Genomic DNA, 24758 nt, shown 5'->3' on the forward strand with positions numbered 1-24758 from the left:
GCAAACAAAGGAAAGCATCATTCAAAAAGAAGCTTGAAACAACAATTGATGAACCATTACAGCTGCTGCATATGGATTTGTTTGGACCAGTCAATGTATTGTCAATTGCAAGAAAAAGATATTGCTTAGTGATTGTAGATGATTTCTCAAAGTTTTCATGGGTCTATTTTCTTGGATCAAAGGATGAAGCAAGTGAAATCATTATCAATCACATCAGGCAAGTCAATAATCATCCTGACTTGAAGGTTAGGAATATCAGGAGTGACAATAGAACTGAGTTAAAGAATTTGTCAATAAGGATGTTCTGTGAAGAAAATGGAATCATGCATGAGTTCTCAGCTCCAAGAACACCTCAGCAAAATGGGGTAGTTGAAAGAAAGAACAGATCTTTGATTGAGGCTGCCAGAACAATGCTTGAAGAATCAAAGTTACCAACATATTTCTGGGCTGAAGCTGTTAATTGTGCCTGCTACACTCAGAATATTTCTTTGATCAATCAAGCTAAAGGCATGACTCCTTATCAGTTGTTCAAGAGAAGAAAACCAACTCTAAACTTTCTTCATGTCTTTGGATGTAAGTGCTTTATACTGAGGAATCAATCTGACCATAAAGGAAAGTTTGATGCAAAGGCTGATGAAGGGATATTTGTTGGTTACTCAGCTGGAAAATCTTACAGGGTCTACAATCTAAGAACCAACATTGTTATGGAATCTGTGCATGTTGTGTTTGATGATAAAAAGATTGATGGACTAACAGATGAGGGACACCATGAGAGACTCAAATTTGACAACATTGAGATATATTGTGATGATAGTGAAGAGGAGATTAATGGAGATGACACTTCAAAAGGGATTCAAAATATGCCCTTGGATAATGCACAAAATTCTGCACCCGTTGATAGAGGCAATGCAGTATCCGTTGAAAGAAATAGTGCATCATCCGTTGAAGTACAAAATGAAGCATCCGTTGATCATAGTTCATCAACGGATAATCGATTTACATCATCTGTTGATAGAACTCCAAATTCCCTGCAAAGAACCAATAACTCAGGGGGAGTTTCAACTAATCAACACTCTGTCTCACATCATGACAATACTGAGGCCACCTCATCTAGAGCACATCTTCCACCTCAAAGGAAATGGACCAAGAATCATCCCTTTGAACTGATCATTGGTGATGCATCATCTAAAGTGCAAACAAGAAAAGCTACTCAAGATGAATGTCTGTATAGTAGTTTTCTATCTCAGGAGGAACCTAAGAAAGTGGAAGAAGCTTTGTTGGATCCAGATTGGATATTAGCTATGCAGGAAGAGCTGAACCAATTTGAGAGAAACAAAGTTTGGAAGCTGATACCCAAACCAAAGAACAAGAGTCCTATTGACACAAAATGGGTATTCAGAAACAAGATGGATGAAAATGGCATTATCATAAGGAATAAAGCCAGATTGGTTGCTAAAGGCTATTCTCAACAAGAGGGAATAGATTTTGATGAAACATATGCTCCTGTTGCAAGACTTGAAGCCATCAGAATTTTTCTAGCTTATGCAGCCCATGCCAATTTCAAAGTCTATCAAATGGATGTCAAGAGTGCATTTATAAATGGGAAATTGGAGGAAGAAGTCTATGTAAGTCAACCTCCAGGGTTTGAAGATCCAAATTTTCCAGACTATGTGTATTATCTGTTGAAAGCACTCTATGGACTGAAGCAAGCACCTAGAGCCTGGTATGAAACCCTATCAAAATTCCTTTTGGAGAATCACTTCACTAGAGGTACTGTTGATAAAACTCTCTTATTTAGGAATGTTAATGGCTCTAGTATACTTGTTCAAATTTATGTAGATGACATAATATTTGGTTCTAAAGATAATAAACTTTGCAAAAAGTTTGCTAAGCTAATGCAAAGTAATTATGAAATGAGCCTGATGGGAGAACTAACCTATTTTCTTGGTTTACAAGTTAAACAAGTTAGTGATGGAATTTTCATTAGTCAAACTAAATATATTCATGATCTTTTAAAGAAGTTTGACTTAATGGAATGTTCATCTGCAAAAACTCCCATGGCCACTGTCACCAAACTTGAATTAAATAAGACTGAAAAGTCTGTGGACATTACAAGTTATAGAGGCATGGTTGGTTCACTTTTATATTTAACTGCTAGCAGACCAGATATAATGTTTGCTACATGTCTGTGTGCTAGATTTCAAGCTGATCCTAGGGAGTCTCACTTAATTGCTATCAAGAGGATTTTCAGATATCTCAAGGGTACACCAAATTTAGGTATTTGGTATCCTAGAGAATCTGGCTTTGATCTAATTGGTTATTCAGATGCAGACTATGCAGGTTACAAAATAGACAGGAAAAGTACAACAGGCTCCTGCCAATTCCTGGGAAACAAGCTTGTATCATGGTTTAGCAAAAAGCAAAATTCAGTCTCTACTTCTACAACTGAGGCTGAATACATTGCTGCTGGAAGTTGCTGCTCTCAAATGTTATGGATGAGGAATCAACTCCTTGATTATGGACTTCATGTTGACAAAATTCCTATCTTTTGTGACAACACAAGTGCCATAGCCATAACAGAGAATCCTGTGCAGCACTCAAGGACCAAGCACATTGATATCAAGTACCACTTCATCAGGGAGCATGTCATGAATGGTACAGTGGAACTACATTTTGTTCCAAGTGAACAACAAATTGTAGACATATTTACCAAGCCACTTGATGAATCAACATTCACAAGATTGGTAAGTGAGCTAGGTATGCTTAATTACTCATAAAATTTATGTCCTAGTTGCAATTTGAATTGAAGCCTGAAATGTATTAGTTGCTAGAACAAATTTGACTTCTTAACAAAGATTATTCCGTCAACGAATATTTCCTATCCGTTGAAAGTCAAAATTATTCTGTCAACGGATGTTCATTATCCGTTGAAAGACATATACATTTCTGGAATTTTTATCCGTCAACGGATAAAACTGAAGTACCTTTCAACGGATGCCAGTTTACTTTATCCGTTGAAATGTCACATCAGTCGATTCAGGTGTTTCACAGCCGTTGATTCTATTTTCTTAACCGTTGATACTCATACATACAACTGTATGTATTTGTTTTAAAGGTAGTTTTTAGAATACTTACAGTTTATTCTTAAACGGCTGAAACTCTCTTACATATATTTATTGTTTAATCTTTTATTTATGCTTTTTAATTTGAGAAAGTATATAAGCCCTTCTGATTTTTCATTTTTACTTTACGCTTTCTTGAAATTTCAAAGCTTTTACTATCTTCTCTCTGCAAATCCTTCAAGTTATTCTCTGCAACTTCTACTTACAACAATGGCACCCGTAGTAAAAATTATGTCTCAATCTGGGTTCATCTATGAGAAGAACAATTTCATAGCTTTGGTAGCAAAGAATGAAGCCCACTCAATTTATCACAAAATGATGGACTTCATCAAAAACTGTAAACTTAGCTATGCAATGCTGGAAGCCCCAACGATTTACTGTGAAGTAGTCGAGGAGATTTGGACAACTGCTGAGTTCAACTCCATAGATATGACCATCTCTTTCACTCTCAAAGGTAAAAATCACTGTGTTAACTGTGATGATTTACTAGCATGTTTTAAATTGCCTGAGAACAATGCCATAACACCACACACTGATAATGATGTATCCAGCATGTTAGATTCCATAGGTTATTCTCTTAACTCTGCTAGTTTATGGAGTATTAAAAGAAAAGGCCTTAGGAAAGAATGGAGTTTTCTTGGGGATGCCTTTATCAAGGTTTTCTCTGGGAAATTTAGTAATTTTGATGCCATAACTTCATCTCTTGTTAATATGCTCTATATGCTTGTTTCTGATAGGTATTTTAACTTTAGCAATTATGTTATGCTAGAATTGGGTACTAGATTAGGTAACAAAGCTAATAGACCTAATAACATCTATTATGCTAGATTCTTTATGTTATTGGCTAACCATGTTACTGAAGGTTTGGTCATAACCAATGAGAATAACAAACTCAAGTGCTGGGCACAAGAGAAAAGAGTTCTTGCAGATTTATTGAGAATGGATCTCAACAGCAGTGTACCACTGGTATATTTACCAATCATGGATGCACCTCAGGTAAGTGAGGTAATTGTTTCTACAACTCCTACTTCTTCCAACCCCTCTATTTCTTTATCTTCTGGTGTGCCCATGGAATCTGTGACAATGCCCCAACAGATTCCTACCAAGGTTACCAAAACTAAAATTTCAAAATCAAAGACAAAGAAAACCACCTCTGTTGTTTCTCAAAAGACAACAGTTGTAACACCTACCCTTAACCCTGAGGGGAGTGAACAGGGTGTGAGTGGTGAGGGGAGGGGTGAACATCAAAGAAACCCCCAGGATAAGGAAGGAGAGATAAGTGTTTCCCAAGCTAGCCAAGCCACAGTTTCTCAAAAAGCTGTGGTGGTTGAAAAGGTTACTAGCACATCCCTAGCTGCATTCTCCCAAAAGGATGTAACTATTGAAAAAAGTTCCCAACCAGGAACACAGAACAAACGAGGGAGGGACACAGAAGCCAAACACTCACCAACAAAAGCTTTTATTAGAAGAAAGAGGGCTAGAACCCAATCTTCTACACAGGGTGCACACACTGCACAGATACATCCATCTGTATCTATGCCTTCTCAAACTCAGTTTGATGTGGCTCCAACAAATGTGGAGTCACAACCCCATTCTCTCACAATTAACACACATCAATCAACACACACTTCATCACCATCTCTGGATGCGGATATGTTATTCCCATCAATTCCTGATTCTCCCTCTTTACAACTCAGGGAGGAGCCCCACTCAAAAACAGGTGATCATCATCTTTTAGATGATTTGTTGGATCACCCGCAAATTCTTTCAGATGTAATTGAAGGATCTGTGTCACCAAAACTCAAATCAATCCACACAGATTCAACAGTTATATCACTTTCAATTTCTACTTCTTTTCCTTCTTCAACGGATATCACTCATCCGTTGACAAGTGGTTGTTCTTCAACGGATAAGCTTAACAGCAGTTATCCGTTGATACCATCAGTGTCACCTTCAACGGCTATTCCATATCCGTTGATAGTTTCTACACACACAACTGAAACAATTCCAAGTATAGAAGACATGATTACTGTACAATCACTTTTAGGACTAAGGGAAGGGAGTGACAATTTGAGTGAGAGGCTGGGTTGCTCCCAGGCAAAAGGAGAGATTGAGAGCTCAAATAAGCATGCTATTTCTTCCAGCATGGCAAAAGTAAGTGAGAGGAGTACCACCTTAGTAGGTGAAGGTGAGGGTGTGAGGAGTGTGAGCCAGGGGGAGCCCCTGATGCAAGAATATAGAGAAAAAGAGAGAAAGGCAGGTACAGCAGATATAAGGGTGGATCCAGCCATTGCTAATGAGTCAATGATTGTGGATGATGCTGAAAAGGAAAGACAATTTCAGAAACATTACAAAGCTGTAATTGATAACATTTCCTTGGATGCTGACACTTTTACTCATCCCGTGTCAGTCTATCATTTGTTGTCTGCTCAGGGCAATGAGGAGGCAGAAAAGACACTACATCTAGTACATACAACAGAATCTCTTCAAAGGGATAAAGCTGCTATTAACAAGATGCCTTCTATAGCTGGTGAGTCATCTAAGGAATTTGGAGTAAATTCTGATGATGATGACTCTATTTCTTTTGATGGAAGCATGAACTTAGGGGGAGATGAAAGCCCTAGTTCTATTCTAAATTTACCTGAATGGGCCTTGACAAAGGAGTCTACACCAGGGCAATTCAATGTCTCCTTAGTCAAACAAATCAGTACTATCCAACAGGCCATTCAGAAAACTTCACATGCTGGTACCAAGGCAATCCTTACAGCTCACCTGGACTCACTGCATCTCATGAAGTTGCAGCAAGTAAGCCAGAATCAAAGTGTGGATGAACTCAAGAAGGATATTGCTGACTTGAAATCCTACAATTCTGAAAAATTGGATTCAGTCATGCCCTATGGTACAATGAAGGACTTATTGTTGAGATTGAAAAAGGATTCAAATACTGAAAAGAGGCTGGCTAAGTTAGAAGACAGAGTCCAAGTTATTGAAAATTCTGTGGCCAGCATTCTTCACAACCAACAATCTCAAACAAGTCTACTTATGCAGCTGGCAAAGGCACAAGGCTTGACCCCTCTCCTTGATGATAACAAAAAGGAGGAGAGAAAAAAGGGGGAAGGAGAGCCATCTACAAAAATCCAGATATCTAAAGTGCTAGTTCCTGCCATCACTACTTCTCCAATTATGCAGATCAAAGGAAAGCCTGATGGAATTGACCTAATTCAGCTAGCAGCAGCTGAAATTCAAGTGAAAGAGCAAAGGAGGAGAATTGATGAAAGGGTGCAACAAATGTTTGGCTCAACACAAGATAAATCAATATCTGTGAAACATAGCACAAAGGTTGAATCAATCATTATGGAGCTCAAGCCAGAAAGGAGGAATAAGGTTGGAGAGACTTCTTTCAAGAATCTAAAACCTATGGTTCTCAAGCCCAACACTAGATCCAGCAAGGACTCCACAAAGAACCCCCTAGACTTTGCTCAGATGAAAGAAGTGGACTTTCCTCTTCCAAAGCCTGATGAAGACAAAGTTTTGGGTGCTAACATCATAAAGTACAAGGAGACCAAGGACATAGTTGAAAGAATGAAAATGGCCATTATCTTTAGAGAGGGAAAGAGTATCTGTGTGATGCAAGGACATCCCAAATTCCTAAAGGCCAAGAGGGAAGAAACCAAAAGGTTGAAGAAAGAAGCTGAAAAACTCAAGGCTGACAAAAGAGCACAAGCAAAGCTTGAACAACAGCTGAAGTCAAGTCAAGTTGAAGGAGAGAAAGGAATTGAAGTCAGGGGTGAAGACAAGATTGCAAATCTAGATGAGGTTTTTGGGAGTATATTTGGTGAGAGTATGGAGGAAAGAGAAAAATGGCAGAAGGGAAACAGAAGAAAGGCCAAGGCACATAGAAGGAGTGAAGATAACACTGAAGAAACTAAATCAATATCTAAACCACTACCTTCCATACCTGAACCTTGTGTTGCTGATCCCACTATAAACATCCATGGTGAACTAATCATCCCAAAAGAGGAACCTATTGATTGGGACACCATCAAATTGCCTACCTTTTTAACCACTTTTCCACTACCAAAGAAACAGAAAAGAAAATCCAAATCTACACCTCCCCTAACCTCTAAGAAATTCACTCAAAAACAAAAGCCTAAGCCACCCATTTCTAAAGATGATTATGTTCACATCTGTGACATAAAAGAAATTTCAGACATTGAACTCTATCTGGATGAGCTGGAGGATGTAAGGGGAATAGCTGCCTACAGACAGCTACCAGAGAGATTGGTGTTCAGATACAAAGGAGCTGGGGAAAGAACATGGCCTCTCTACAGGATTCTGAATGAAGGCTACTCTACCTTGATCAGAGTCTTTTCAGCCATACAAAAGGATTCGGGCTTTACCAGGACTGCCAAGACTGAAATTCTCAACAAGATTGCCAACATAAGGAAAACTTGGAGGGAGCCCAATGCTTTGCCCAGAACCTTACTCATTCAAGAGAGGGGAACTACAATTCACAAATCACCTCATTGGTTGATGGAATTCAGAGATGATAAAGGAGTCAGAAGATTTTTCAGACTTGAAGACCAACTCAAGATTGCCAGCAATGAAACTCTCAAGGAAATGCAATCTAAGTTGGATATCAGTGATGAAGATGAAGCTGAATTCTACAGACAACTCCAACTCCAAATTGAGGAAAATGACAAAGGGCTAGGAAAGAAAACAAGGGAACAAAGAAGAAAAAGATGATTTGCTCAGACTAGAGGAGCACCCTTGGAAATTCTATAAATCTTCAATTACCTCCTAGTACATACACTTTTGCAGCACTTTTAAATTTCTACTTAGTTTCAATTCATATATCTGTTAAGTGTTTTGTTATCATCAAGTTAACCCTGAATTTATGTCTACAATTCTTATAGACATAAATAGGGGGAGATTGTTAGGAATATATGTGCATTAGTTTGATGATATGTTTAATAAAACACTTAAGTAGAAGTTTAGTGTTTGCAGCCTCAACGGATAAGACCACTTTGGCTATCCGTTGATGGTAAGTAGAATCGGGATTCTCCAACCTAGAGAGATGGTCAGCTACTTGATTCTCGGTACCTTTTCTATCTTTGATCTCTAACTCAAATTCTTGAAGTAAAAGCACCCAACGAATGAGTCTCGGCTTCGAATCCTTCTTAGAAACCAGATAGCGAATAGCTGCATGATCAGTGAATACTGTCACTTTCGTACCAAGCAGATAAGATCGAAATTTCTCAAAGCCAAAGACTATAGCCAACAGCTCCTTCTCAGTAGTGGTGTAGTTCAATTGGGCCCCATTTAAAGTCTTACTCGCATAGTAGACCACATGGAAGAGATTTTTCTTGCGCTGTCCCAGAACTGCACCTACCGCATAGTCACTCGCATCACACATCATCTCAAACGGTTCTGTCCAATCTGGTGCTGTAATAACTGGTGCCGTGATCAAACTCTCCTTGAGAGTCTCGAATGCTGCCAAACATTCATCATCAAATTTGAAAGGCACATCTTTCTCAAGTAAATTGCACAACGGCTTAGATATCTTTGAAAAGTCCTTGATGAATCGCCGATAAAAACCCGCATGACCGAGAAAACTACGGATTCCTTTCACCGAATTAGGTGGGGGAAGATTTTCAATGACTCCCACCTTGGCCTTGTCCACCTCCAGACCCTTGCTAGAGACCTTATGCCCAAGGATAATGCCTTCACGCACCATAAAATGACATTTCTCCCAATTAAGCACCAAATTAATTTCCACGCATCTTTTGAGTACGGCGCGCAGATTATTCAAACATTTATCATATGAGTGTCCAAAGACGGAGAAGTCATCCATGAACACTTCTACGTTATTTCCAATCATGTCAGAGAATATAGCCATCATACATCTCTGAAAGGTGGCCGGGGCGCCACATAACCCAAACGAAACTCTTCGAAAAGCAAATGTGCCAAATGGACAAGTGAAGGTAGTCTTTTCCTGATCCTATGGTGCAATACAAATCTGATTATACCCGGAATACCCATCCAGAAGACAAAAATACTCATGTCCCGCCAATCTGTCAAGCATTTGATCAATGAATGGGAGAGGGAAGTGATCCTTCCTTGTGGCTTTGTTCAATTTTCTATAATCCATGCATACTCTCCATCCTGTAACTGTTCGAGTAGGGATGAGCTCATTCTTTTCATTTGTGACCACAGTGATACCTCCTTTCTTAGGTACACATTGCACGGGGCTCACCCACGAGCTGTCAGAAATAGGATAAATGATGCCTGCATCTAGCCATTTTAGAATTTCTTTCTTCACCACCTCCTTCATGATCGGGTTCAGTCTTCGCTGCTGTTCCACAGTTGGCTTACTACCTTCCTCTAACAGAATTTTATGCATACAATATGAAGGACTTATCCCCTTGATGTCTGCTATGGTCCATCCTATAGCCGATTTGAATTCTCTCAAAATCCTTAAGAGCTTGTCTTCCTCACTACCAGAAAGGTCAGCTGAAATAATAACAGGTAACGTAGATGAATCACCTAAAAAGGCATACCTCAAGTGTTCAGGTAATGGTTTGAGCTCTAAGGTAGGCGCTTCCTCTATTGATGGTTTGAGCTTCCCTTCAGCGTTCTTGAGGTCAGAAGTACCAAGAGATTCAAATGGTATATCGAGCTTTCGCTTCCAGGGAGAAGCGTTCAGATATTGTAATTGCTCGTTGCTATCTTCATCATCACTGTCAAATTCCCCCACTAGGGCCTTTTCCAATGCATCAGACATTAGCATGAGATCGAGTTCCGACGTAACTGCGGAATCAATCACATCCACTTTTAAACACTCCTCATCTTCTGTAGGGAATTTCATTGCCTTGAATACGTTGAAGGTCACATCCTGATCTTGAACCCGCATAGTAAGTTCCCCTTTTTGCATATCTATCAAGGTACGGCCAGTAGCCAAGAAAGGCCTCCCCAAGATTATGGGAATCTTCTTATCTTCCTCAAAATCCAGAATAACAAAATCTGCAGGAAAGAAGAGCTTATCCACCTTGACGAGCACATCCTCAACTATGCCCCTTGGGTAAGTAATGGAACGGTCCGCCAATTATAGCGACATGTATGTGGGTTTTGGATCAGGCAGATCCAATTTTTTAAAGATCGACAAGGGCATCAGATTAATGCTTGCTCCCAAATCACAAAGGCACTTGTCAAAAGTTAGATTGCCAATGGTGCAAGGAATGGTGAAGCTTCCTGGATCTTTCAGTTTTGGTGGTAACTTTTGTTGCAGAACCGCGCTGCATTCTTCCGTGAGAGCAACGGTTTCAAGGTCATCCAGTTTCACCTTCCTTGAAAGAATAGTCTTCATAAACTTCGCATAACTAGGCATTTGTTCCAGAGCCTCAGCGAAAGGTATATTGATGTGAAGTTTCTTGAACACCTCCAGAAACTTCCCGAACTGTCTATCCAGCTTTTGTTGCTGCAATCTCTTAGGAAAAGGTGGTGGAGGATAGAGCTGTTTCTCCCCTGTATTAGCCTCAGGCAGAGTGTGTTTAACAGTAGTCTTCCTTGGTTCCGCCGTTTTCTCCCTTTGCTTAGATTCTTTATCTCTAACTTCAGCTTCGACTTCTTTTGCCTTTTCAGCATCAGCTACTTTTCCAGACCTTAAGGTAATAGCCTTGACTTGCTCTTTAGCTTCCTTCCTGCCTGGTACTTCCGTGTCACTGGGAAGAGTGCCAGGTTGACGATTGAGCACTGCATTGGCTAATTGACCGATTTGATTTTCCAAGGTCTTGATAGAAACCGCTTGACTCTTGCACAATAGCTTAAGTTCCTCAAAATCAGCACTAGTAGGTGCAGCTGCACTTCCCTGTTGAGGATATGATTGCCTTGTAGCATACTGATGTGGTTGCTGAAATCCAGGTGGGTTAAACTGTTTACTCACTCCTTGCTGATATGGTGGCTGAATAGCATTCTGATTATTCCCCCAGCTGAAATTTGGATGATTTCTGTTGTTAGGATGATAGGTTGCTGGCACAGGCTGCTGTTGTCGCTGATAATTATTCATATACTGAACAGATTCATTGACAAGAGAACACTGATCCATAGCATGAGAACCTGCACAAAGCTCACAAACCATAGCTATTTGATTAACTCCATACGTAGCCAAAGAATCAACCTTCATTGATAGCGCTTGGAGCTGGGCTACAATAGCGGTGGCTGCATCAACTTACAGAATACCTGCTACCTTGCCTGCCGTCATCCTCTGAGTTGGGTTTTGATGCTCATTTGCAGCCATCGTCTCGATAAGATTATATGCCTCAGTATAGCTTTTGGCCCACAAGGCTCCTCCAGCTGCTGCATCGAGCATGGGCCGAGATTGGGCCCCCAAACCATTATAGAACCTAGTGATCACCATCCAATTGGGCATTCCATGATGTGGACATTTTCTCAACATTTCCTTGTAGCGTTCCCAAGCCTCGCACATAGATTCTGTAGGTTGCTGCGCAAACTGAGTAAGAGCACTCCTCATAGCAGCAGTCTTTGCCATAGGATAAAACTTCACCAGAAACTTTTGCGCAAGATCTTGCCACGTAGTGATGGACCCAGCTGGTTCAAAATGTAACCAGTCTTTAGCCTTATCCCTCAGTGAGAATGGGAAAAGCCTCAACTTGATAGCCTCGTCAGTCACGCCATTATACTTAAAAGTGCTGCAGATCTCGACAAAATTCCTTATGTGCATGTTGGGGTCTTCAGTTGCCGCTCCTCCAAAAGAAACAGAATTCTGCACCATCTGAATAGTGCCCGGCTTGATTTCAAAGGCGTTAGCTTGAATAGCCGGATGAAGGATGCTTGACTGAATGTCATCAATTTTAGGCCGAGAAAAATCCATAAGAGCTGGATCAGCTTGAACAATACGATCTCCCATGTTTACTGGTTCTTTCTGCTCAGTTCCTGAATCCGAATCCTCAAAATCTAACTTCTCCAGAGTATCAATAACTTCGTCTTTTCCTTCAGCTGTATCTAAGGTCCTCTTGCGAGCACGAGAACGAGTTTGCATAAACGCTTGCTAAAGTACCTGAAACACAACCGACAAGAGTAATTAACTACTACGTCCTAATCACTGAGTCCTAATGACCAATGATGGTAAGTACATAAACTAAACAAATACGCCGAGTCCCCGGCAGCAGCGCCAAAAACTTGTTAGGGCGAAATCACGCACTAATATTCACGCAAGTATACGCGTTCGCAAGTAATATAGAATACTTTCTAGTTCGTTCCCTCAGAGACTCAGACTAAGTTATTGTCTAATTAAACTCACTCACCAATGTATGATTACTTCTCAATGTTAAGATAACACTTAAAATTGTTGATTAAATATTAACTATACTTACTTAACCACTTAACTAACACTTCAATTTATCAATAATAAAACACTCATGAGATCACAACTTCATTATTACTTCCTTCTATAGCCATTGTTATTACCTTTAGCATGTGACAGTGATGATATTAATCGAATAACACGAAACTGATAAAAGCCAACTTTCGTTGTACTAATACCATTCTACCAAACATCCACAATTAAGATAGAAGTTGAATAGTCATCAATTATGTTGAGTTCCTATATGTCTACAGAAATTGACAACATAATGATTTAAGCACAAGTTATTCCTTTTGATTACATAGGGCAAATAAAACTGTTAGAGTTACCCACTAATCATGCACAACGTACATGAACCTATGCTAGCATGGCAAGTTCTAAATCTCAAGATCCACCGTCGCTTCACAAGAGATTAACACCCTATCTTATATGTTCGCGACACACATAAGACGAATACGCACAACCAATACTAGATATCATGCAATCATCACATACTAAAGTCTTAAACAATTAACTAAAGAATTCCATAATAAATCCGCTGCAACCCCATGATCACGATTAGCCCATAATAGAACTTATCGCCATCATGGGTTCATATGAAATCATGATAAACGACACAAGAAAATAATAACTAAACTAATTATATTAAAACAGAGTACGTCACAAGAGTAAATAAGTCAAAGCTAGAAAACTAGCATCCAACGTTACAACGAAACAAGGATCACAAGAATATATGCTTCCTCTTCGTTGCGGTGTGCTAAATCGGTCTTCTTCCTTATCTCCTTCGCTTCTTGCAAAACACAATCTAAAACATAATCTCCTCTTAATACTCTGTGAAAAACGTCTCAAATCTACTTATATAATAGTCCCATAAAACTCAGATTACATAGAAGTTGGAAGTCAAACAGAAGTAGAAGTCTAAAATAATATATCTTTTTCCCCGACCCTGCGCGGCCGCTCAGCATTTCTGCGCGGGCGCGCAAGGCTGCTGCGCGGCCGCTCAGCATTGCTGCGCGGGCGCGCAGGACCCTACTGGAAAATTTCCAGGTTTGCTCCATTCCTTCGCCGTAATCTGCCCGTTCTTTTCCTCTCGCAATGGTGAACACATGCCAAGGCTTATTCTTGATGATTCCTCCTCCAAAATGCAACTAATACCCTGAAATGCATAAACACTAGAAAAACGCATCAAATACACAAAATACTTGATTTCAAGACACCAATTTAAGCCATTTTAAGACGTTCTAAGTGGTATAAAATGCCACTTATCACAGCTTTACTTAGAAATAAGTCTAGTGTTGTAGCACATTTCAGTCTCTGTATTTGAGATATAATTCTTAGAAGTTGAGAGAAAATATAAGTCATGTTGACTACTAAAAGATATGCAAATAGGAAGGCCAATTGTAAATATTTCATGCCTTGTAATTTTGTATAAATGAAGTGGTATCAACGGATATCTTAAAGACCTTCAACGGATGAGAAACAAAGCTTCAACGGATGTCTCTAAAGCTTCAACGGATAGAGCTTCAACTGCTAACACATCAACGGATAAAGCCATCAACAGATGAAGGCTTCAACGGATGTTCTGTTAAATAGCAGTTGATAAGTGGTAGTTGTAACAGCAGACAGAGGCACATGGGTTGTCAGAGATAACTGAAATGTGGAAGCCTAATTTCAGGAACATCAGAAAAAGTAGCCGTTCTACTCTAGTACAAAGAGGCAATAGTCAACAAAGTACTTGAGTGAAATGGAGAAGAAACAAGTAGAGAACTTATTTTATTATTGTATTTTTATCTTTGTCTTCACTTGTACACTTGGTGATATATAAACCAAGTAGCAGCTAGTAATTAGAGAAGAATTTTTCCAGTGCTGTTTAGAAAAATCTTGAAAAATTATCTAGTTTGTACTAGGATGCAGCTGTAATCAACATCTTGAATCACAGATTTTCTGAAATACCATCTCTGGTGGAACAACAATCCACCAGAAAAGTTTTTAAGGTCTGTTGTGTTCTTTACATTAGTGCTTGAATATATATCTGTCTGTATTAGCTTAAAGCAATTCACACACTTGTTTATCTTGAACACAAAGCCTTTAAAACTGCTCAAAACTTGAAAAAGTTTTGAGATTTACATTCAACCCCCCTTCTGTAAATCTCATTGTTAGTCCACTAGGAATAACACCAATTATACAATAATACAATTATAATATAATATAATATAAACAACTTTACATAACAGAACTTACACTAGTTCGCAAACCCTGGACCAACCACCTTCAAAATACTTCTTCTTTGCTTCCTCGAATTACGCGGCTAAACAACGCAAGCTAATCCTCACTGGAGGTTAAATTTGAAAAACAGGCAAGTATGAGCGAAAGAAATGCTCAGCAAGATCATTTTAATATATATAAATGGTCATTTTGATATAAAATCGACGTCTGCAATATCGCAGAACATTTAAAATCATAATTGCCGAAATATAAATTTTATTAAAGAATCGAATAATTATTTCTCACTGTATTGAAAACTCTTTTTGATATTTTTGAGCGAAATGCTTCAGCAATACTTTGAATTTTGACGAGATTAAAACTCGTAAAACCGTGTTTACGGAAATATCGTAAACAATAATAACATGAAACAATGATTATAGAGTGGATCATAAACTCATTCAAAACTCAACTCTTGATATTAATATTCATTTTGATTTCATATCAAATTAGATATCAATACGAACTTTGATGCTCATCACCTACCCGCGCTAAAATAGGGAAGTCAACATCAATCATCTGCATTAATACCACCTTTGATATTTAACAACAACTTAAATATCAACATCAATCATCTATACTAATACCACCTTTGATATTTAACAACAATGTAACTATCAGCATAAATCAGAAACAGAATCAAAACAGCATTTCACTTTTAATCCAAAACAGAAACAATTGATAAATCATTTATTCTATGAATATAAAAAATGATATGATAATTTAGATTGGAATCCTCGAACGACGGTGTGTTGCCGCCGGTGATCAGCCGCGGAGCAACACCGGTATGCCGAAGCATATCCAACTAAACAAATGGGGCACCCAAGGCACATATCGGCCTAAAGGTATTATATCCTGTATAATACCTAAATCTCCACCGGACCGCCGCCACGGCCTCTTACGCAACCATCCAATCTTAAAACATTTTATTGAAAGGGGTCATGATACTCGACACCCTTATAAACTTTTATTCGCCCATTTACTTGGGCAGAAAAACCAAAAAAACGTCATCTTTCTCAAAATCCAAAACATTTATAAATACGATAGTTGGATAAGTAAAACACTTGACTATTCAGAACATAGAATAGCAGAGTACTTGCATAAAAAGAATCATTTATTTCAGCGATATGTAAAACATTTATCTATTCAGAACTGAGAATAGGTAAGGTAATACTTGCATAATAGCATTCAAAATTAATATCACTTGAACAATAAGTGATGATAGGAATACTTGCCTTTGAGTTTTTAGCAGTTAGTTACACTCGCAAAGACGCATCTATTCTGACATTCTGTCTCAAAACATCATCGTCTTTATTCTACTAATCCTTTGGCCTGCTGCTCATGCAGTGCTGCAACCCAATATTCCATACTATTCAACTACAGTCTTCACCCACTGCATCTGGTCCTGATTGTTTTGAAAGACTTGGATGATCCGCATCTATAATTAAAATATATAATTTAATCGTCTAATCGATAATTACTCGACGAACTGCGCGTCAAAATCCTATCGTCTACCCATACGATAACCCACACACAACAAGACAGTCAAACACAGGACTCTTGACCCACGTACATACATAATTCACGTAGCACATAAGCACATAAATCACGTATCACATAATTCATATAACACATAACTCGGTTTGCCAAAAGGTTCGACTCAATACATTTAAAACTGAAATCGGGTCAAAATATGATTTATCGATCAATAATTGACTAAGAATGACTTGTAAAACAAGCGAACTTTCCAAACAAAAGGATTTGGGTCTCGAAAGTATTTTTATTGAAAGCGGAATATTTTTCTGAGTCTAAAGGCGTTCGTTTCGTACTAAACGGATGAACGGTTTATTTAATATAAATTTTTGAATATTTTCCGGAATTAAAATGGGTCTCCGGATCGTTTTATAATTAAATAATAGGGTCTGAACACCCTAATCTAATTTTAAAAATAATTATTGAGCTTTGAAAATAATTTAAAATAATATTTTAAAGCTCAAAACTATTTTTTGAAATTTAAAAATCAATTTTAATTAATTAAATCCAATTAAATAATCAATTAAATTAATTAATAACTAATTAAATTAATTAATCAATTTATATTTAAATTAATTGACTAAATAAATATTTAATTATCAACTAAAATTAATTAATTAAATAATCAAGATTTATTTTAGAATTAAAAATAATTTTCAGAATTTAAATCAGGGATTTTGAAATAATTAAAAATCCATTTTCTGAAATTAAAATAAAAAGAAATATAGTTTTTGAAAATATTTAAAACTAGAAACCTGTTTTTGCAAACTTTTGAAACAGGAGTATAGAATATGCAATTAAGAGAAACTATCAGGGGTTAATCTGAAATTTGTCTCTCCGGTCACCTTCTCCGGAGAAACGCCGTCGGTCGGTCTCCATTAACGGCGATCACCGAGCTTTCCGGCGACTCCAATTAGTCCAGAATTAAACAAAATACATAGGGGATAATCTACAGACCTCCAGGAACACGACTATGCTTTGAAAACTCTCAAATAATTCATGATTTGATCGGAAAAACGGTTCGAAGTTTTACGTCGCCGTTCGATCAACTTTTCCGACGAGCCCCTACAGTTATCATCCGTTCACTGTATATATATATATATCAATCGATTCAATTTTCAACGATTTATTCTCTGGTGTAATCAATTTAAGCTAATAACCCGTGAATCAAAAACGCCTAAATTTCAATTAAGAACATTCAAAGCTATAAACCCTAATTTTAAAATCCGAGAATCAAACTCAATTTTCTATATGTTATTGAACTCCAAATTCATCATATAATATACTAAAATGACCAGGAAGAAATTATCTACAAGATTCTAGCATCAAATCATATCAAGAACAAAAATTCATTTTTTAATTATCAAATAATTTGAATTAAAATAAATAAATAATAAAATCACCTTGATTTCTGCAGTAAAATGGTTGATTGATTCAGAAAGTACTTTTCGAGAGCTTCGATTTGATATATTGCACGCCAGAATCGGAGTTCGATAACGCCTTCGTTTGTGCGTTTGATTTTCAAGAACGTAAGGAAAAATATGATTTTCACTGTAAATTCTATATTGATACTGACTGATTATGATTTAATGAATAAAAAGAAATAAGAAAAAGGCTATATATATTTATGGAATATTAGATCTTGTTGGATCGTTTTGGATCGATAAATTAGTTGCTTAGCCGCTATGTAACTCCAAACGATCCGAAAATAGATTACTTAGCCACTAAGTAACTATAAAAACGATACAATTTAATACTAGATTTGGATAATTATCAAAATCGAGCTTTTTATAAAACACCATATACGAAAATAATGTAAAAATATCTCGTCTCTCGAGAATACGGGTTTTATTGATCTATCGAAATGATTATCGTATCGAAAATTTTGTGCCGAGACGCGCACGGGTCAAACCGTAATCCAGATCGAAAAAGTTAAAAAACGGAAAATGTCCGAAATTATGAGATTAGGTTAGGATGGAGTTTTCGGAAGAGTTTCGGGTTGTAAAAATGCAAAAACGGTTGAAGTTGGACGATTCCCGGCTTTATAAAATTATTTTGTAATTATACAGAAAATAATTATTAAATCTGTAAATCATTATAAAATCATATAAAATCCAAAAATTACCAGAAAAATACCATAATTATCTATATTTTAATCTGGACCTATAAAAATTTAAAATACTCAAAGAATATCATATATAAACATTCAAAACATCACTTCAATTACCATATAATTCACCAAAATTCACATAAAATCACATAAATAAATCCAAATAATAATAATGATAATATTTGAAAATAGGGGATATTACAATCTACCCCCTTATAAGGATTACGTCCTCGGAATCAGCAAAAGAAAGCACTAAGGGTCTTTTTGCCAACTTTATATTTCCCACAACATCACTTTTTCTGAAATATCAAATAAAAACTCAGATTCCTTGTATAACATAATTATCACGGGAGCTTCACTCCATACCATTGTTCCATCCACATCCTTTGACCAATTTCTCAATAGAATCACTTTTGCTGATTGCGAGAAAGAAGAATAGAGAGAAAGATAGAGAAAAAGAAAAAGAAAGAGAGATAGAGATAAATAGAGAGAGTAATAAAGAAACAGATTGGCTTCATTATACGCCACTGATATTTTAATTGCATTACAGTCCACTGCCGCTATTCGTAATCCTATCACATAGTCTTATTTCACTTGACCAAGATAACTCAGCCCAACTTGATTGGTGTTATGGATAAAAAACTAAGATTATTATTTGTTGTATTTATTGCTAAGGTCCGGGAGCTCAAGGCCTTTAATGGCTGCTCTCGTGTTTCGTAGCTTAACTCTGCCTTTACGAGATGCCTACGTATCTCTTTGTATTAGAGAATCAAGCCAAAAAACGTAGTTCTTGGTGATACTTGCCCTCGGGGCTATGGCGGCGAAGGCTCACCAAGGACGTAGTGACTTTCATGTCCTCCAAGGACTAAGTTTAAAATGTCGTTTCCAGGTAATGGCCTCGTGGCTTGTAGGATGCCTTCTCGGCTTTGTGACGTGTGGAGCTCTTGTCCCCAAAACGTTCTTCTTTTTGGTGGGGTGAGGCCCTTTATATAGATGTTGGGAGTCCTTGAATTGGACTTGGGTTAGGAGACTTGGTGGGCAAGTCTCAGAATTAGAATGGACTTTGGAGTCCTAAGTGGTAGGAAACTGATTCCTTATCCTTTTAGGTCCCTTGGAGGCTAATCTACTAGGATTTATGTCCTTATTGGGACTCTTTTTAATAGCTGATTTTCCCCTTATTAATTAATTACGAAATTAATTAATAATCAGGGTTTTGGGCCCTTTCTAACTGGGCTTCATTGTTAGACCTTATCTGGTTTAGTTAACTTTAATACCAATTATATTCCTGGGCTATTTTTGGGCCCTTATTCAAAGGTCTTGGGCCTCTTCTAATGGGCTTAACTGTCAGCCCAATGTTAATACAATTAATGCGATATTAATTACGCAATCAAGGTTTATTTTATTCCCTATCATTTGCCCCCCAACTCCTGGGAAATCGTAAAAGATTTCGCAGAAGTTAAGTTCATTCGTTCCCTTACAGGGTATCGTTTTAGCGTAAAGTGTGGAGCGACCTACACATTTACAACGATTTGCCTTGTACACGGCTTCAGGGTTGTTTTTTAGAACTTCCCTATCATTTTCTTACCTTTTTCCCTTTCTTTAGGAATTTTCTGGTATTTTTCAGGAATTTTTCCTTAATTTCTGGAATTTTCCCTGAATTCAGAGATTTTTCCTTAATTTTTGGGAATTTTCCCTTAATTCTGGGATTTTTCCCTTAATTCTGGGATTTTTCCTTAATTTCCAGGAATTTTCCCCTTATTTTCTGGAATTTTCCCTTAATTCTGGGATTTTTCCTTAATTTTCTGATTTTTTCCCTTAATTCTGGGATTTTTCCTTAATTTTCTGGATTTTACCTGATTTTCTGGATTTTTCCCTTAATTCTGGGATTTTTCCTTAATTTCCAGGAATTTTCCCTTAATTTTCTGGAATTTTCCTTTAATTCTGGGAATTTTCCTTAATTTTATGGATTTTTCCCTAATTTTCTGGATTTTTCACAAACTTTTTTTTTTTATTTTTCAGCCCTTTTTCGACCAGGATCCTAGTCAAAAATTCGACCTGGATCCTAGTCGAATTTTGGGCCAGCCACTCAATCCTGGTCGAAGGATTTCGACTAGGATCCACGACCTGGATTTCGACCAGGATCCTAGTCGAAACTTCGACCTGGATCTAGGTCGAAAATTTGTCCTTGTCTTGATTCCTGGTCGTAAGGTTTCGACTAGGATTCACGACCTGGATTTCGACCAGGATCCTAGTCGAACCTTCGACCTGGATCTAGGTCGAAAATTCTGTCATTTTCCTCGAAAAATATCGTGCTTGATTTGGGAATTCGACCTCAATCCTGGTCTTATTTGCCTGGATTTCGACCTCAATCCTGGTCTTTTTTACCCGTAATTTTCGGATGTCTGTTCGAAATAATTCGAATAGAATTCACGACCTCAAATTCGACCTCAATCCTAGTCTTATTATCCTGGATTTCGACCTCAATCCTGGTCTTTTTTTTTTACCTGTGATTTTCGGGTGTCTGTTCGAAAGAATTCGAATAGAATTCACGACCTCGAATTCGACCTCAATCCTGGTCTTTATTGGGCTTCTTCTTTATTCAACTTGGAATGGGCCTTGTTTGGGCCTTATCTTTTTCCAAATCCTAATTGGATTTGGGCTTTGATTTGGGCTTGTATCGTTCCAAATCTTAATTGGTCTTGGGCCTCTATTTTTCCAAATCCTAACTGGATTTGGGCCTTTTATCGGGCCTCTTCCTAATTATAATTGGACTTTAATATATTTAAATACCTCCTTTAGAATTCTCTAGAATTCTTGGGAATATTCTTGAATTTTTCTTCCCTGTTCATTTATTTCCTTTAGAATTTCTTGGAGTATCCTGGAACGTTCCACTTCGGGGCTTTTTTCTTTGGGCTTTGAAACTTACTGGGCTTTTTGTCCCTTAAGACTATCGATTTGTGTTTAGCCTCAGCCAGGCTTTTCTGATCATTTTCTAGTAAACGTTCTATTCTTCATGAAGCTTGTTTTCGTGGATGTTCTACTCTTCACGAAACTGATTTTCCTCTGTGAAGGTTCTAGTCGGCCTAAATTCTTCCTTGTGGAGGACTAGGCACACTAACTCTTGGTAGCCATGAGCGTCTTACTCTTCGTGAAACTTATTTCCCTCCGTAAGGGTTCTAGTCTTTACGAAACTTGTTTCCGTGGAAGTTCTTGTCTTCATTAGGAGCATCCCTTGGCTCTAGTTCATGGTTTTCTTGGAACCTTCTCTTAGGGGCCATCCCTATTAGTTCCGGACGTCTGTAGACGTTCTTTTGAGGACATCCTAGTCGGCCTAACCCTTTATGTGGAGGAGTCAGCTTCAAGGACTCTTGGCCAGCCATAGAGACCAAGCCCTTGAGGCCCTGGTCGGCCGTAACCTTAATGTCTAAAGCTTCTTGGCCCTTCGGGATCCTATTTCATGGAAGTTCTTAAACTTCAATATTCTGAATATCAATTCATGGATTTTGACTTCTCTCTTTTTTATTCGAGGGAGTGCCTTGCCGGGTAGGGACCTCATCCAAGGACCCTTTAGACGGTAAAAGATCTTCGTGGATGGCTACTCGGCCTCCTCTGGTTGGTCAAAGGAAAACATTTTTGCTTTCTTAGACAACATGTCTTGATGGACCTCGAACATAAACTATCACGTTCGTGTTCTTGATGGGTCCTCATAATTCAAAGGAACCTTGTTAAACTTGGCCTAACCCCTCTTATTTTTCCATTGGTTAAGTTTGTTCCAATTAGGCGAACAACTTCCTGAGGCGGGGATGTGCGGGGCTCATGCCTTGTATTTGGTATATCTATTCTTTTTAGAACTTTCAGTACTTCACAAATTAAAGGAGGAGCCTGGCTGGCTTAAGGCATCCCTTGGAGGCCGGTCTGTCGGAGCCCTTTCTAAGGGATCTCCAGTTGGTCAAAGGCTTTCTCTTGAGGCTGATCAACCTTCTTTGGTAGGCTGGAGTTTATAATGTGGACTCCAATTGACCATATACATTTTGTGAAGTTAACTTTCTAATATCTTTTTCTTATTAGGCCAATGCCTACTTCGCAGCTTCTTTCACTAGGAGTGCAAAATGAAGGAGTGAGCACATGTCCTTGGAGGCATTGATGAAAAAACTTGAGAGAAAGTTTCAGGACTAGGATTCTAGAGCTCTCTTAGCGTTTATTGACGGTCGGAAGACTTATTCAAGATAATGATGCGTTAATATGTTCATTGACTCTTTTCATAGCTCTTACCCGGATATGGTAAATTTGCGGGGCTTTCCTAGCCTTTGGGTTGTTTCTGAGGTTTCCATTATTGGCCAATCATCTGATTTTGGACCATAGATTGTCTTTCAGTGTTTAGGCCTTGCATGGCTTTGTTTGCCGTGTGTGGCTTTTATCTATTCGCGGTCCTTCATGGACTTGAACATCTTCAGTATGTAACCTAATTGTTCATCATGACTTGATTTCTGATCCTTCAGGATCTCCTGCATTTGTAGTTTGATTTCATATTCGTCTTTTATTTTCGGTACTTTGGTCCTTTGGGAATTTTATTCATTGGATGCTCCTACACTGGTCGACCTTATTCTTCCATTTACTACTAAGTACCAGGAACATGTTTTTCATGTCCTGAACATATTAAACCTTCAGCTTCAAAACGCGCCAGGTATGAGGCACTTTGTCACTGTTCAGGGTTTCCGACTTGTAGGATCCTCGTCCTCATGTTTTCTTGACCTTATACGGTCTTTCCCAGTTTAGCATTTCTTTCTCTTCAACTCCTGAAGTCTCAATCTTTCTTAAGATCAAACCTCCTTGGTAAAAGAACCTTTCTTTAACCCTTTTATTAAAATAGAGGGAGGCTCTTCGTTGATGCTCTGCATTATCAAATTGTTTCCCATTATCCGTGACAAGGATGCGTGGGATTCCATATCGGCACATGATATTTTTCCACAAGAATTGCGCAACTTGTTCAGTTGTGATTTTGGCCAAAGGCTTGGCTTCAATCCACTTAGTAAAATGATCAATGGCTACAATCAGGAACTTCCTTTGTGCCATGGCCATGGGGAAAGGCCCAAGTATATCAATTCCCCACATAGCAAAGGGGATGGGTGAGTTGATGGAGGTCAGCATCTCGGGGGGTTGTCTAACGACAGGTGCATGCTTCTGACAGCGGTCACACTTCTTCACATACTCTTTGGCATCAGCCATTATTTCTGGCCAATAGAAGCCTAAACGGGTTATCTTGTGATCTAGTGATCTGCCCCCCAAGTGTTGCCCGCATATACCTTCATGCACTTCTTCAAGAGCCAAGCGTGCCTCATCGGGCCTGAAATATCTTAAGTAAGGAACCACGAAAGATCTCTTGTACAGAATCCCATATATCAAAGAGTACCTTAGTGCCCGAATAGTTAACTTCCGTGCTTCAGTTGCGTCGCTTGGCAACCAACCAGTTTAAATGTGAGCCTTAATGGGATCAATCCATGACGTCCCCAGGCCTATAGGAGCCACAAGCTTAACATCTATGCTTCGAGTCTTCAAAACACGGAAGTACACACTTCCTGAACTTTCTTCTATCTCAGATGAAGCAAACTTTGATAATGCATCTCCCTTAGCATTTTCTTCCCTTGGAATGTGCTCAACATGGCATTCATTAAATTGGGTCATCACAGCCCTTACTAGGCGGACATACTTAGCCATCGTATCATCCCTTGCCTCAAATTCTCCCTTTACCTGGGATATGATCAGCTTCGAGTCTCCACGGACCTTCAAGTTTTTGACTCTAAGTGTTCCAGCTAGGCCGAGGCCAGCTATCAGAGCTTCATATTCTGCCTCATTATTTGTGGTTGGGAAGTCTAGCTTCATAGCATACTCAATTAAAAACCCATCAGGGCTTTGCAAAACCAATCCTGCTCCACTGGAATTTGTTTTTGATGCTCCATCAAAATAGAGAACCCAATATTCTTTCTCCTTATCATCCTTCTCTTTGTCCCCATTATCGACTCCCTTGTCTCGAGGTATGGTATCTTCCTGCCCCCCGACTTCTTGGTTGGGTATGGTACATTCCACCACGAAGTCAGCTAGTGCCTGGGCTTTTATTTCCGTGCGTGGCTTATACTTGAGATCGAACTCTCCCAGCTCTGTTGCCCACTTAATCAATCTCGCACTTGCCTTGGGACTGTGAATGATATTTCTCAGGGGCTGATTTGTTAGTACCTCAATCTGATGAGCCTGAAAGTAAGGACGCAGCTTTCTCAAAGCCATTACCAAGGCTAAAGCAAATTTCTCAATAGTTGAATAATTCAACTCAGCACCGTGCAGAATTTTGCTAACA

General features: G+C 38.5%; 1 non-coding gene across 1 annotated transcript; it reads left to right on the forward strand.

The window, feature by feature from the left end:
* Positions 1–11548: 11548 nt before the first annotated feature.
* On the forward strand, positions 11549–11655 carry LOC141709498 (small nucleolar RNA R71). Its single transcript, XR_012570071.1, has one exon. It is a non-coding gene; the product is annotated as a small nucleolar RNA R71 (small nucleolar RNA).
* The last annotated feature ends 13103 nt before the right edge of the window (positions 11656–24758 follow it).

The sequence above is a fragment of the Apium graveolens genome, chromosome 2 (assembly GCF_009905375.1).
Source record: "Apium graveolens cultivar Ventura chromosome 2, ASM990537v1, whole genome shotgun sequence".
NCBI lineage: Eukaryota > Viridiplantae > Streptophyta > Magnoliopsida > Apiales > Apiaceae > Apium > Apium graveolens.